Here is a 6,866-nt window from a genome sequence, read left to right as displayed (position 1 = left end):
TGATTCATTTACTAATTGTTACTCATCAGTGCTCTGATTCATTAAAGTCAATGGGACTTAGACATATGCTTACAGTTAAATACCTGGCTCTATGCTTTACTATAGAGCAGGGGTGTCAAATTAGCCCACTAAATTGTTCTGTCCAGCCTGCTGGTAGTCTGGAAGACTACTAGAAGTTGCGGGGGAATGGCATACCGTGAATTAAGGGTCTCTCAACCCTGATGGACATGACCATTGGTGACAGATCCACAGATTTGTGCTGTCACCCAAATGCAGCCCTGAACTGTTATGTGTGTCCAGAGCCATGATACTGTTCCCCTAACACAGCTCTGCAACACTTCACATCCATGAACCCGCAATGCTGCCCAAACACAACTTCAGACCACTACGTGCTCTCAGACATAGGCTGCCATTTGAATGTAGCTCCACACTGCCACTCAAAAGGTGCCCCATGCTACCTCACAATCCTGGAGCCACTGCAATTGTTGCTGGCCCTACAGAGCCTGCACAGGAAGATCCTCTGCAATCCAGATCCAGCCCAGGGCTCAAGGTGAGTTTGACAACCCTGCAATGGATGGATGGGTCAAAGCATCGGCCTTAGTGTATTACCAACTCAAGGCCTATTTACTGAATAGCTGTCATTCTGTTTTGCTCTGACAACTATGAAGGGTATTTCTTAGAATATGGAAGATTTTTTTTAAGAAGGTTGAGTACCATTTGCATTTTGTAGGGCAGTAGGAATGTGTTATTAAGGAATTGTTTATTTGAGGTTCACCAGAGAAAAAGCTATGACTTCTAACTTGCACATACCACTCTGCCTGCTGTCTGCTATGAAGAAATTTAGAGTATTTCTTTCATTTTATTTGTAGTAATTAATGTTTGGAAGTGCCATAAGATTATTTTTCATGGGAATAATCTCAAATGAGGTGAGAAAATATAATAGATCTTGTGTGAAATCAGTGGTATTTCATATAATACTTCTCTGTAGTCCAAATGGTAGAGCGAGGGTTAATGTAAAATAGTTCTAAAGCTGCATGTCCATGCTGCACTCATCATCAAATCAGTATGAAAATGGACATGGTAGCTGGCAAAAAAACTGGAACATAGTAGCTGGATTTGAATGTTTCTGTTAAACAAGCATCTGTACAGATTATGATATTGAAATTTCTGTAAGTAGAATACTCTACTTGACAGGATAACGATGAATGGAACAGCAATTGCTGCCACCATCATGGTTTGCTACATTAGCCACCTTCAGATTTCAAGCGTGTTGCTGTCAATAAAACATTGACAGTTTATCACAGGAAAAAATGGAAAAGAACTTTCACTCTTTCTCAAAAGCTTTAAAAAATAATAGGATATAAGAAGGCTGTACATATTACAAGCTAGACAAGTCTCTCTGGGTGGTTCATGACTACATTACTGACATTGATATAAAATTAATTTCATGGTGAGTGAACAACAAACATGAAGCACTTTCTAAAACAAGAAGTAACTGCACTAGCTTTGGAGCACCACACAGGAAATTACTACCAAAGGATGAGGCAGAACATAACTTCAGTAATTAATTTTATAATCTGAGTAACAGAATAGATAAAAGTATGTACAGACTGGTGGAAGAGATGATTATTTACATAACTATGTCTCCTTTTTCTCTTGACATTTTTCAAAGTAGATTAGAAAACACAGTGAACGTTTCTACAAGGGTATCACTTTGCTATTGAAATCAAGCCATCTCTGAGCTAAATCTCAGCCCCTATTGTCACATAGTGACTTTATACCACACTTCAATACAAGACATAGGAAAGTTGACCACACCTAATTGTCAACTCATATGTGGTATAATTGCATTGCCCAACTGACACCTATTTGAAAAGGTGCCTTATATCTCTTTGTTGCTTGTTTCTATCAACATTTTCAATGCTATCAATGTGTTTCTACAACATGTTTTGTCTCCTGTATTAGCACTGTATGAAAGAACTTTGTTCTGCCAGAAAAATTCCAATCAGCTCTCTTAAAAGGTTGTTGGTTCTGATTTATGAGAAGTAAAGAATACTTCTTCAAATTCATATATAACTAGGATATGTATCAGTTTGAATATTCTTTAAAACTTAAACATTTCAATGGTTTTTACCCCATCTTTTCCTCTTTATTAGGGCTCTGCAAAATTTCACCAAATGTTTAATTTCAAAGCTATTTCAACATGTTTCGAGCTCAAAACAGTGAAATCAAAATGAAAAAAAAGCACCAAAACAACTTTGAAATTAAATGAGGCTGCTCAACACATTTCGCATTTCAAAACAGCCAGGTGGTGGGAGGCAGGGGAGAGCCAGGACTGTGCTCCGAGTGGCTCTGCAACCCCGTGTAGCTCAGTCCAGTGGGGAGTGCAACCTTGGGTCTCCCTGCCTTCTGCCACTGGGCTGCACTCTGTAGGGCTGGCGAAGCCAATCAGAGTGCAACCCTGGCTTTGTCCATCCCCCGCCCCCTGGCTGTGCTCTGATTGGTTCCGCCAGCCTCATGGGACTCAGCCCGGTGGTGGGAGATGGAGTGCATCACCAGCTCTGTCTGCCTCCCATTGACAGGCCGAGCTCTGATTGGCTCCACCATCCCCATGGAGCTCAGCCAAGCAGGAGGTGGACAGACCCGGCACTGTGCTCCACCTCCTGCTACTGGGCTGAGCTCCATAGGGCTGGTAGAGCTGATCAGAATGCAGCCTGGCAGCGGGAGACAGACAGAGCTGGCACTGTGCTCTGTTTGGCTCTGCCATCCCCATGGAGCACAGCTCAGTGGTGAGAGGGGGGCAGAGCCGGTGCTGCGCTCTGCCTCCCACCACTGGGCTGCGCTCCATGGAGGCTGGTGCTGGGTGCAGGCTGCATCCAGCACCGATCCCAGGTGGCAACAGCAGCCAGGGCCTGCACCCCCAGGAAGAGTCCAGCACTGCCCTGCAGCCCTTCTGGAGGTGCGGACCCCCAGATCTGCACCTGGATAACAGGAGGCTGCTACTGCTGCCTGGGACCAGTAGCAGTATCTGTCTTCCCCGGTGCTGGGTGCAGGCTGTGCCCAGCCCCAGTCACAGGCAGCAGCAGCAGTCTCCTGTCATCCGGCACAGATCCAGGGGGCTGCACCCCTGGGAGGAGTCTGGAACAGCCCAGCAGTCCTCCTGGGGGTGCAGGCCTCTGGATCTGCACTCCAGATGAGAGGAGGCTTGGGCTGCCTCTTCCAATTGAGACCGGTGCTGGGCCTGGGCTGTGCCCAGTACTGGAAAAGATTGCTACTGCCACAGACTGAACCTTCTCTCATCCAGAGTGCAGATCTGGGGGCCCACACCCCAGGAGCACTGCTGGGCTGTGCTGGACTCCTCCTGGGGGTGCAAACCCTTGGATCTGTGCGCCAGATGAGGGGAGCAGCATGCACCCAGCACCAGTCCCAGGTGACAGGGCAACCTCCTCTCATCCCGGGCACAGATCCAGGGGCCCACACTCCCAGGAAGAGTTCAGCATGGCTCTGCAACACTCCTGGGGGTGTGAGCCCCCAGATTTGTGTGCTGAATGACAGGAGGCTACTGCTGCTGGCAAATTTTGTTTTCAAGACTTTGAGGTGCAATTTCTGAGAAACCTCTGTACCTATCACCTTGGAACATGGCAGGCTTCATGCCCTCAGAAGGGGTTACCATCCCTGCAATTTGCATCTAAATCAGGGAACAAATGACAATGTTTTAGGCATTTTCATGATTCCCCATTATAGCCTATGGGTGAAACATTGAAATGATTTGAAACAGCAAAACAGTTTTGATGAAACGAAACAGGATAGTGCTTTGAAATGAAACAAAATACTGTCCCTTCCAAATGGTGAAACCAACGTTGAAACAAAATGATGGTGTTTTGCACAGCCCTACTCTTTATTACAGTTTCCTCTGCTTCAGAGCACCAGTTTTCTTGAAAGCTGTTTTACTGGATGAGCATCTTATGTCATTTTAAATTAGATTATTTTCATTACCTCCCAATTGGGAACATCCAGATTGGCTTGCTCATGTTTGCATTTTAATACAGAAAATATTTGTTGCACCCCAATGTTTATTTATAAACCTTCTTCCAAGATGTTGTTTTTTTAGTATTCTAGAAATTTAATTATTTGTTTAAAAAAACATCTCTCAGTGTACCAGTTCCTTTAAAGAAGATATAATATGGAGTATCAAGCCCAACAGATACAGACTGTTGCATGCACAAGTGCAAGACAAAAATTAAATGGAAAAATGTGTAAGAGAGAACCTGATGCTGCATTATTGAGAGAGTAACTTTTTGCTTTTGAGATAGTCCTGACTATCAGTTGGAATATAGAGATTTACTTTAAGTCCATGTTTCTTCTTGTCTACTATCTTCCTATTTATACTTAAGATCCAGGAAGCAAGCAAGAAAAGACCTTCACAGTTATCTTCATTCAGTTTTGACAGCTAGATTTAACACTTATCTGTGTGGATGTATAATCTACACTCATATGTGCTTTGAGACCCAAACATAGTTCCATCTCTTACCCACCATGCATGGATATTTCCCTGCTTTTATGAGGATTCTCAATAGAATCTATTGTTTTTGTCAGAAATGATAAGGGTAATTGATTAGAAGATTGATATAATGGGTTTATCATGACTCTTTATGAGTAATATTGTTTATGCTTTTGAAGACCTCATTAATAACTCCAATCTAGAAATTACCATGTTTATTAGTAACTTTTATGTTTAGTTTTCAATCTTAGTTTTTTTTTAAATGTTCCCATCACCACAGTTGTATTAATCAAATAACTGAATGCTGTATTGTTTTTATCAGTACAATCTAAGAGTAGAACTACATATATATAATAGGAAGAAATCTGATTTGAGGTTGTTCATTTTTTCCTTTTTTTTCCTAATAGTAAGTCAGCTTCAGTAATAACTTAAGTTTGAAAGATTATATGATAGGAGTATACCTGCTTAGCTTGTGCTTGCGGGGAAGCAGTGAGGAAGGCCAAAGCAGATACATAACTCAAGTTGGCAACAAAGATTAAGGATAACAAAAAGTCCTTCTTTAAGTACTTAGGGAGCAGGAAGAAAGCACAGGGTGACATAGGGCCGCTACAGAATGGACTATGGCAACTCATAACTGATAGGATGGAAAGAGCTCTTAAATAATTTCTTTGCTTCTGGTGTGCCAGCTGCAGGGAGCTGGACCTGGGCTCTGTGCCGGTAAGTGTGGGGGGGATGGGGACTGGAGGAGGGGGAATGGGGACCATGGGGGGACTCCCACCAACCCCACCCACTCTCCCAGCCCTGATCACTGCCCTACCTAGCCCCAGCATCCCACACCAATTAAAAAAAAAAGCCCTGCACTCACTGGTGGTAGCCAGGGTGAGCTCTAACTGCTCTATGGTAAGAAAACCAAAGGCAAACAGTAAAACATATAGGTATTTAGAATTCAATTTATTATGATGATAGAGACACTGGTAAGCTTTCAAATTGCTTTAACACGGTAGATATATCAATAAAATTTTGCCCAAGTAATCACTGTCTCTCTCTCTGTCTGTCGCTCTCTCTATATATAGTGGTCTTTTGTTTTAATTGTGGAGGAACATGGATTTCAGGGTATTTTACAGAGTGACTGGGATTTTTTTAACCGGGGTTTTTCAGTTTTCAAATAGGGAACACCCAGAATTCCCTCCTGGCCCCTCCTGGCCCCACCAGTTGGGGCCAGGAGGTCATGCCTTGCCAGTTCAAAGCAGGCCACCACACTGGGAATATCTTCTGGGTGATAGCTGCCCACATGGCCAGGCAGGGGGCACACATGGCAGTAGTGCCACACAAAGGCCAACCCTGCAGCTACAGCCCATTGGCAGCTGGCCAAAGGGACAGATTCCTCTACTGGCTGTGCAGTCCCCATCTGCATCTGGCAGGCAGCAGCATGTCACATCCAGGCAGCAGCCCCCACTGCCAGACTGCTGCAGTGGGTAAAGGGGGAAGGGAACTCTCAGAGCTGCTTCAGGAGTCCAACTGGCACAAGGGGTAGTGTCCCCAGGTACCAATTGCCTGGGCCCCAGAAGCTCCTGTCTATTTGTATCCTTCAAGTACCATGGGCTCTAAAGCCCACGCTAACTAATAGCCCGTACTGTGTGGGGCCAGTGGGTGAAAGATACAACAGAATTCTTGGGACAAAAAAGGCAAAGAACAGGATAGGAGTTTTGTGTCAGTCAAAGGGTCAAAATGTGAAAATAAGTGCGCCTGAGGGGGACACTGAGCAGAGCCCCCAGGCTGCACCCACCAGTCCTTAAAGGCATCCAAGGAGCCAGTGGATGCCGCCCACTGGTGCTCCGCCCGCAGACGTGCATGGACAAGTGAGAGGAAACATCCCCACAGTCTCCTGGCACCTTCCCAGCCACAGCCTCTTTTCTGGTCAAATACAGGGCCCACTGGGCCAGGACCAGAAGGAGGTTGACCAGGAGATCCTGGGACTTGGTGGGGCTGTGGATGGGGTGACCAAAAATAAAAAGGTGGGGGGTGAAATTCCACCTCCAGAGCCTCCTCTTGAGGTTCTGGTTGAAGTGGAGGGGCTGCAGTCTAGTGCACTCAAGGGTCATGTGTGCCAGGGTCTCCCTCTGCCTGCAGAAGGGGCAGGAGACTGGGGTGTCCATGAAGCTCACCACATACATGCCTGTGGCAACGGCTTAAAGGAGGAGCTGCCAGCTGAGGTCCCCAGTGGCTCATGGGATGAGGGTGGAGTACAGACTCAGCCACTGGGGTGCCCCAGCCCCGCCCTTGCTGAGCAGGTCCCACCACTTGTTTTCTGAGTGGGACGCAAAGGCGGCATGATGGACAGTATGGTGCACAAGCATGTAGAAGT

Source organism: Alligator sinensis, unplaced genomic scaffold (genome assembly GCF_000455745.1).
Source record: "Alligator sinensis unplaced genomic scaffold, ASM45574v1 scaffold1492_1, whole genome shotgun sequence".
NCBI lineage: Eukaryota > Metazoa > Chordata > Crocodylia > Alligatoridae > Alligator > Alligator sinensis.
The sequence above is the reverse complement of the archived record's forward strand: the minus strand, read 5'-3'. Positions refer to the sequence as shown.